The sequence below is a fragment of the Schistocerca serialis genome, chromosome 6 (genome assembly GCF_023864345.2).
Source record: "Schistocerca serialis cubense isolate TAMUIC-IGC-003099 chromosome 6, iqSchSeri2.2, whole genome shotgun sequence".
In the NCBI taxonomy this organism is placed as follows: Eukaryota; Metazoa; Arthropoda; class Insecta; order Orthoptera; family Acrididae; genus Schistocerca; species Schistocerca serialis.
The window spans coordinates 207,108,671-207,118,342 of NC_064643.1; the positions used below are offsets into that span (position 1 = coordinate 207,108,671).

The 9,672-nt window shown below is 45.6% G+C and overlaps 1 non-coding gene across 1 annotated transcript; it reads right to left on the bottom strand.

Moving 5' to 3' along the window:
- Positions 1-6,212: 6,212 nt before the first annotated feature.
- Positions 6,213-6,285, bottom strand: Trnaa-cgc (transfer RNA alanine (anticodon CGC)). Its single transcript has one exon. It is a non-coding gene; the product is annotated as a tRNA-Ala (tRNA).
- Between the last annotated feature and the right edge of the window lie 3,387 nt (positions 6,286-9,672).

Here is a 9,672-nt window from a genome sequence, read left to right on the forward strand (position 1 = left end):
CTGATATATTTTGTACTTAGTGCGTGTGCACAACATTTACTTTATGTACTACATCTAATTATTCTTGCCAGTCTGTTTATTTGTTCTGCATATGCTAAAGAATTTTTTCAGTGCCTGTGCACTTTATCTGTCAAAAAGTTTGTATATACTTTTTTCTGATTTGCTACTATGTTTAGTATTCACATTTTGTCCTTGTCTGATATATTTTGTACTTAGTGCGTGTGCACAACATTTAAATATTCTGTAAGTGGTAGGATTTTGTTAATTAAAGAAAAATTTTGCCGCGCTTGGCAAGTCCAAATGACTCACCATCGCTGCCAAATTTTTGCCCCCCGAGTGGAGGGTTATGAAACACGTATGTAACGCAGCAGCGATGGCGAGGCATTGTAGCATCTGTGACCAGAGTGTATGCGCTTGACCGCGCGAGTGTTGCGAGCGGTTCTCAGTCTGTAGTAGTCTTTGCGAGTTAGTTGTCGCTATGCAGAGTAGCAGTCAGTCAGTCGTTGCGAGTCTGTAGCTCTGTCTAGTTGAGAGCAGTACTCAGTCTGTAGTCGTCATGCAGAGCGGTCGGTCAGTAGTAGCAGCCCAGTGCGGTTGTGTGATGTAGGCGGTCGGCAACAATGGTCAAGATGAGGAATAAGGTATACTGTTAATTAATATAATCATTAGATAATGAAAAATTTTATTTATTGTAATTATTCTCCAACAAGTCTCCCAATAATAATTTTTTATTTCAAAAGCATTTTCTCAAAAGTTTAATTTTTTTTTGAACTAAAGATCTCGTTGCACTTCCCATTTCATTCCACTTCTTTTTGAAGAAAAATTTCACTAGAATTACAAAAAAAAGGAGAATATTATTATTTGCAATGTAGTTCCTCCAAGTGGTGCGCAACAACAAGAGCAGATATGTGACATCCATTTATTCTGAGGTAAGACTTTAATTCTGATTGTTTTTACACAGGGCCAAAAACCGATATTTCGGTTTAATTGAATTTTCTTGTCACTGAATGGACTTTAATTTTTTGAAGGATTTATAATTGAGTCAGATTGCGAATTTCACATTTGTTGCCATTGTCAGTACATTTGATTGTAGGCAGGTTACGCATAGAGCCATGTCCATCAGCATTTCTAATTAGTATCGTCCTTTTCTTTTAAAATTTTTGTGGGGAGGTTACACTTGGCCCCCATTTCTATTAAGTATTGCTATATTTTCTTAAAAAAAATTGCGGTGGGGAGGTTACAAGGGTGTTTCAAAAATGACCGGTATATTTGAAATGGCAATAAAAACTAAACGAGCAGCGATAGAAATACACCGTTTGTTGCAATATGCTTGGGACAACAGTACATTTTCAGGCGGACAAACTTTCGAAATTACGGTAGTTACAATTTTCAACAACAGATGGCGCTGCAAGTGATGTGAAAGATATAGAAGACAACGCAGTCTGTGGGTGCGCCATTCTGTACGTCGTCTTTCTGCTGTAAGCGTGTGCTGTTCACAACGTGCAAGTGTGCTGTAGACAACATGGTTTATTCCTTAGAACAGAGGATTTTTCTGGTGTTGGAATTCCACCGCCTAGAACACAGTGTTGTTGCAACAAGACGAAGTTTTCAACGGAGGTTTAATGTAACCAAAGGACCGAAAAGCGATACAATAAAGGATCTGTTTGAAAAATTTCAACAGACTGGGAACGTGACGGATGAACGTGCTGGAAAGGTAGGGCGACCGCGTACGGCAACCACAGAGGGCAACGCGCAGCTAGTGCAGCAGGTGATCCAACAGCGGCCTCGGGTTTCCGTTCGCCGTGTTGCAGCTGCGGTCCAAATGACGCCAGCGTCCACGTATCGTCTCATGCGCCAGAGTTTACACCTCTATCCATACAAAATTCAAATGCGGCAACCCCTCAGCGCCGCTACCATTGCGGCACGAGAGACATTCGCTAACGATATAGTGCACAGGATTGATGACGGCGATATGCATGTGGGCAGCATTTGGTTTACTGACGAAGCTTATTTTTACCTAGACGGCTTCGTCAATAAACAGAACTGGCGCATATGGGGAACCGAAAAGCCCCATGTTGCAGTCCCATCGTCCCTGCATCCTCAAAAAGTACTGGTCTGGGCCGCCATTTCTTCCAAAGGAATCATTGGCCCATTTTTCAGATCCGAAACGATTACTGCATCACGCTATATGGACATTCTTCGTGAATTTGTGGCGGTACAAACTGCCTTAGACGACACTGCGAACACCCCGTGGTTTATGCAAGATGGTGCCCGGCCACATCGCACGGCCGACGTCTTTAATTTCCTGAATGAATATTTCGATGATCGTGTGATTGCTTTGGGCTATCCGAAACATACAGGAGGCGGCGTGGATTGGCCTCCCTATTCGCCAGACATGAACCCCTGTGACTTCTTTCTGTGGGGACACTTGAAAGACCAGGTGTACCGCCAGAATCCAGAAACAATTGAACAGCTGAAGCAGTACATCTCATCTGCATGTGAAGCCATTCCGCCAGACACGTTGTCAAAGGTTTCGGGTAATTTCATTCAGAGACTACGCCATATTATTGCTACGCATGGTGGATATGTGGAAAATATCGTACTATAGAGTTTCCCAGACCGCAGCGCCATCTGTTGTTGAAAATTGTAACTACTGTAATTTCGAAAGTTTGTCTGCCTGAAAATGTACTGTTGTCCCAAGCATATTGCAACAAACGTTGTATTTCTATCGCTGCTCGTTTAGTTTTTATTGCCGTTTCAAATATACCGGTCATTTTTGAAACACCCTGTAAGAGCCATGGGGCACTGAATGAGGTTGTAGGGGAAGGAATAGAAGAAAGGGTACGGGGTGAATATGGGCTTGGTAGTAGGAATGAGAAAGGAGAAAGACTAATTGAGTCCTGCAATAAATTTCAGCTAGTAGTAGCAAATACTCTGTTCGAGGACCACAAGAGGGGGAGGTATACTTGGAAAAGGCTGTGAGGTAGAGGAATATTTCAATTACGTTACATAATGGTAGGACAGAGATTCCGAAATCAAGTATTCGAGTATAAGGCATGCCTAGGAGCAGATACAGAATCAGATAACAATTTAGTATTGATGAAGAGTTGGCTGAACCTTAAGATTGGCTCTGAGCACTACGGAACTTAACTTCTAAGGTCATCAGTCCCCTAGAACTACTTAAACCTAACTAACCTAAGGACACCACACACATCCATGCTCGAGGCAGGGTTCGAACCTGCGACCGTCGCGGTCGCGCGGTTCCAGACAATAGCGCCTTTAACTGCTTAGCCACCCTGGCCGGCGAAGCTTAAGAGACTAGTCAGGAAGAATCAGTGTGCAAAGAAGTGAAATACGGAAGTACTAAGGAATGAAGAACTTCGCTTGAAGTTCTCTCAGGCTATAGACCCTGCAGTAAGAAATAGCTCAGTAGGCAGTTCAGTTGAAGAGGAATGGACATCTCTAAAAAAGGCAATCACAGAAGTTGGAAAGAAAAACATACGTACAAAGAAGGTGACTACGAAGAAACCATTGGTAACAGAAGAAATACTTCAGTTGATTGATGAGAGAAGGAAGTACAAAAATGTTCAGGGAAATTCAGAATACAGAAATACAGGGTGTCCGAAAAGACTTTCACTGATTACATACATTGATAACTCAGGCTAGAAGTAAGATACAAACACGAAACTTGTGTCGAATTGTTTACAACTATCAAAGCTTTTTTTTCTGTTTTAGGTTCGCAGTACGTAAGTAGTGGATGAGGTGCAGTGCCCAAGAAGCCATGTTAACCAATTAGGAGAAGGCACAGTGTGTCTTGTGGTACAGTGAGACACGATCACCAACCACAGTGCAGAGGCACTTCCAGACAACATTTGGAAGGAATCCACCTGATGTCAAGAGCATTAAAGCCTGGTATGAAAAGTTCAAGAATACAGGATCGGTTGCTACCTTCCGAGGTCTGGTCGACCAAGAACCGCAGCAGACAGGGTGGAAGCGAAGTCAGAAGACAGAGTGTATACCCGTACGGTATTGTATTTCAAATGAGCGTTCGTATCATATCTCTTGAGAGTTATCCTACATATTATAAACCACCCGGAATCAGTGCATATCCGTACAGTGTTACACTCCAACTGACCGTTCGTAAGAGTCATCTTGTTAAGTAAGGCCATCTACACTCCTGGAAATTGAAATAAGAACACCGTGAATTCATTGTCCCAGGAAGGGGAAACTTTATTGACACATTCCTGGGGTCAGATACATCACATGATCACACTGACAGAACCACGGGCACATAGACACAGGCAACAGAGCATGCACAATGTCGGCACTAGTACAGTGTATATCCACCTTTCGCAGCAATGCAGGCTGCTATTCTCCCATGGAGACGATCGTAGAGATGCTGGATGTAGTCCTGTGGAACGGCTTGCCATGCCATTTCCACCTGGCGCCTCAGTTGGACCAGCGTTCGTGCTGGACGTGCAGACCGCGTGAGACGACGCTTCATCCAGTCCCAAACATGCTCAATGGGGGACAGATCCGGAGATCTTGCTGGCCAGGGTAGTTGACTTACACCTTCTAGAGCACGTTGGGTGGCACGGGATACATGCGGACGGGCATTGTCCTGTTGGAACAGCAAGTTCCCTTGCCGGTCTAGGAATGGTAGAACGATGGGTTCGATGACGGTTTGGATGTACCGTGCACTATTCAGTGTTCCCTCGACGATCACCAGTGGTGTACGGCCAGTGTAGGAGATCGCTCCCCACACCATGATGCCGGGTGTTGGCCCTGTGTGCCTCGGTCGTATGTAGTCCTGATTGTGGCGCTCACCTGCACGGCGCCAAACACGCATACGACCATCATTGGCACCAAGGCAGAAGCGACTCTCATCGCTGAAGACGACACGTCTCCATTCGTCCCTCCATACACGCCTGTCGCGACACCACTGGAGGCGGGCTGCACGATGTTGGGGCGTGAGCGGAAGACGGCCTAACGGTGTGCGGGACCGTGGCCCAGCTTCATGGAGACGGTTGCGAATGGTCCTCGCCGATACCCCAGGAGCAACAGTGTCCCTAATTTGCTGGGAAGTGGCGGTGCGGTCCCCTACGGCACTGCGTAGGATCCTACGGTCTTGGCGTGCATCCGTGCGTCGCTGCGGTCCGGTCCCAGGTCGACGGGCACGTGCACCTTCCGCCGACCACTGGCGACAACATCGATGTACTGTGGAGACCTCACGCCCCACGTGTTGAGCAATTCGGCGGTACGTCCACCCGGCCTCCCGGATGCCCACTATACGCCCTCGCTCAAAGTCCGTCAACTGCACATACGGTGCACGTCCACGCTGTCGCGGCATGCTACCAGTGTTAAAGACTGCGATGGAGCTCCGTATGCCACGGCAAACTGGCTGACACTGACGGCGGCGGTGCACAAATGCTGCGCAGCTAGCGCCATTCGACGGCCAACACCGCGGTTCCTGGTGTGTCCGCTGTGCCGTGCGTGTGATCATTGCTTGTACAGCCCTCTCGCAGTGTCCGGAGCAAGTATAGTGGGTCTGACACACCGGTGTAACTGTGTTCTTTTATCCATTTCCAGGAGTGTATTTGCAACTGAAAAATTTCAACATACGAACTTGTAAACTTTGAACGTAAGAACTCGACTGCGAGAATGTGTCGCAAAATCTGATTGCGAAAAAGTAACTTGGAAAGCCCCTACCTCGTTCCCTGTCTGTTTAAGACATTCGTAACGGCAACAATGCTGACTGAATTCAAAAATGTAGACTTTCACGGCCGGAAATATCATGTCCATTATAATTATCCGGGCTGTTGTGCCGTGGTCGGTTGACGAATTCTGTGTCGATTCCCAACGTTTCGTCTCCGACTGCGGGAGACATCTTCAAGGAGGTCCGTAGCTCAATGGTAGGTCCAGCACACCCACTGGCTCGCTACTGACTGCCGCAAAATTCCACGAGCCAGTGGGTGATTCGTTCATAACAAATCTGAATAAGTAAAAATGATAACTCATATTTTGGCGTGGACAATGGTGGTGGTGGTGGTGGTTAGTGTTTAACGTCCCGTCGACAACGAGGTCATTAGAGACGGAGCGCAAGCTCGGGTTAGGGAAGGATTGGGAAGGAAATCGGCCGTGCCCTTTCAAAGGAACCATCCCGGCATTTGCCTGAAACGATTTAGGGAAATCACGGAAAACCTAAATCAGGATGGCAGGAGACGGGATTGAACCGTCGTCCTCCCGAATGCGAGTCCAGTGTGCTAACCACTGCGCCACCTCGCTCGGTGAGACAATGGATGCGGACAATGACTTGAGATAAATTATAACATCAAATGTAATTAGTTTCTGGTTAGGGAAGTTCTATATTGAAAAATTTTCTCTTTCTTTGCTCCAAAAACATTAATACACAAAAAAGTACAGTTCTTAATCGGACAAACTAAGTATTCTTTAGTACCAAATGAGATCTTTTCAAAAATGCAACTCGTAAAAACAACATTAAATGTTCAACAGCTATTCCTACCCCTAATTCAAACTGAAAATTATACGTGGCTGTTTATCTTTCCCTATTCTCAGTCTCTGGATATCTGAGTCAAGGATAGGTAACTACAAGCAGCTGCAATAAAGTACAAAATCTGAAATCAAGCGCCTTAAATTAAATCCTCTCCTGTAACTCGTCAAAACAATCATAATAAAATATTCTTCCCAAAAAGCTCCACTCACTTTCCTCGTCTCAAATACTTAATCAGTAAATCAACACGTTCCACTTCTTCAAAGTATAACTACAACCGTACCACTCGGCCCGTGTTGTACTACTACTCACGACACACCACTGCCGACGATGGCTCTACTCATCTCACGATTAACAGTGGGCATCACCTGCCCCGCATACTGAAAAGCAGAGATGGTCTAAGCAGTGGTTACGTCACTAGGAGGCCGTCGATCCGTGGACGCCGGTGGCGTCCAGCTCTGCGCATCGACCACCAAAGCCCTCTCGTTGACGGCGAAGATCAGCAGTCAGGAGAAGTGCCTCCAGGTCCACCTGAAGTGCTCACTGTCATGCAGGGGTCAACTCTTAGCCTCCGTTCAGGGGACAGGAGCCGGTGGCACCGATGTCTGCACAGGAACAGAATGAGCAGCAGCAGTGACCTTCCCTCTTGAAGGCAGATGACGGAAAATGCCCTGGTCACACAGCCTGCCTCCAGCAGATCTGCAGAGAGTGTCTCTGCAACCCATCAGCGTTGCCTTTGGAAACTGGCACTGCAGCTGGCAGTGCCAGAGTCCTTCCAACGGGACTTGCTGCTCCACAGACAATTTGAGGATACTGAATGCGTGATTTGTTACATGAAGGGAGATGAAAATATAAGAGCCATGGGGCACTGAATGAGGTTGTAGGGGAAGGAATATAAGAAAGGGTAGAGGGTGAATGTGAGCTTGGTAGTAGGAATGAGAAAGGAGAAAGACTAATTGAGTTCTGCAATAAATTTCAGCTAGTAGTAGCAAATACTCTGTTCGAGGACCACAAGAGGGGGAGGTATACTTGGAAAAGGCTGTAAAGTAGAGGAATATTTCAATTACGTTACATAATGGTAGGACAGAGATTCCGAAATCAAGTATTCGAGTATAAGGCATGCCTAGGAGCAGATACAGAATCAGATAACAATTTAGTATTGATGAAGAGTTGGCTGAAGCTTAAGAGACTAGTCAGGAAGAATCAGTGTGCAAAGAACTGAAATACGGAAGTACTAAGGAATGAAGAACTACGCTTGAAGTTCTCTCAGGCTATAGACACTGCAGTAAGAAATAGCTCAGTAGGCAGTTCAGTTTAAGAGGAATGGACATCTCTAAAAAAGGCAATCACAGAAGTTGGAAAGAAAAACATACGTACAAAGAAGGTGACTACGAAGAAACCATTGGTAACAGAAGAAATACTTCAGTTGATTGATGAAAGAAGGAAGTACAAAAAAGTTCAGGGAAATTCGGAATACAGAAATACAGGGTGTCCGAAAAGACTTTCACTGATTACATACATTGATAACTCAGGCTAGAAGTAAGATACAAACACGAAACTTGTGTCGAATTGTTTACAACTATCAAAGCTTTTTTTTCTGTTTTAGGTTCGCAGTACGTAAGTAGTGGATGAGGTGCAGTGCCCAAGAAGCCATGTTAACCAATTAGGAGAAGGCACAGTGTGTCCTGTGGTACTGTGAGACACGATCACCAACCACTGTGCAGAGACACTTCCAGACAACATTTGGAAGGAATCCACCTGATGTCAAGAGCATTAAAGCCTGGTATGAAAAGTTCAAGAATACAGGATCGGTTGCTACCTTCCGAGGTCTGGTCGACCAAGAACCGCAGCAGACAGGGTGGAAGCGAAGGCCGAAGTCCGAAGAAATCAGTGCGCAGGGCCTCACGTGATTTACAGATGCCAAAAAGCTCTCTCCATGACATTTTACACAAACGTTTATTGTTTCGTGCATGTAAAGTACAAATCGTTCAGGCCTTGTTGGCCAATGATAGCACACGTCGATATGACTTTGCGGTCGAAATGCTATCACGTATTGAGGACGATGATGGTTATCTCAGACGAAATGCCTTTTCCGACGAAGCGACCTTTCTTGTCAGTGGAGTAATGAATCGCCATAATGTGCGCGTTTGGGGTTCACAACCCCCTGGCGAGGTCATGGAGTGCACCAGAGGCAGTCCAAAGGTGAATGTTTGGCGCGCGCTATTGCACGATCGAATTATCGGGCCATTCTTCTTCGCTGAGGCTGTCATCACATCTGCAGTGTATCTGGACATGTTGCAACTGTATGCTGTTCCTCAGCTGCTTCAGTATCACCCCGATGACTTGTTTCAGCAAGACGGTGCATCGCCTCATCGGGGTTTGGACGTCCGTGCCTATCTCGATATGACCTTTCCTGGCCTATGGACTGGTCGTGATGGGCCAACGGTTTGGCCTCCACGCTCTACTTCTTTTTATGGGGTTATGTCAAGGACGAGGTCTACCGAACACGTGTACCAGATCTTGAAACCCTGCGGCAACGGATAACCACAGTCGTTGAATCGATCCCTCCAGTGATGTTGGCTAATGTGTGGACGGAAATTGAATGTCGCCTAGATGTGCTACGTGCTACCAAGGGTGCTCATGTGGAAGTTTACTGATGTGTGAATAGAACTTTGATAGTCTGTAAACAATTAGACACCAGTTTCATATTTGTATCTTACTTCTAGCCTGAGTTATCAATTTATGTAATCAGGGAAAGACTTTTCGGACACCCTGTACAATAAATGGAATAAATAGGAAGTGAAGGGAAGGAAGGGTGAAATGGCTTCATGACAAATGTGAAGAGACAGAAAAAGAAATAATTGTTGGAAGGACCGGCTCAGTATATAGGAAAGTCAAAACAACCTAGGGGAAATCAAAGGCAAGGGTGGTAACATTAAGAGTGCTGCGGGAGTTCCACCGTTAAATGCGGAGGAGAGAACGTATAGGTGGAAAGAGTATATTGAAGCCCTGTATGCTGGAGACAATTTTGCCCCTAATGTTCAATCTATACATCGAAGAAGCAATGATGGAAATAAAAGAAAGGTTCAAGAGCGGAATTAAAGTATAAGGTAAAAGGATACCGATGATATGATTCGATATAGAAAAGTTTTGGGATTCAG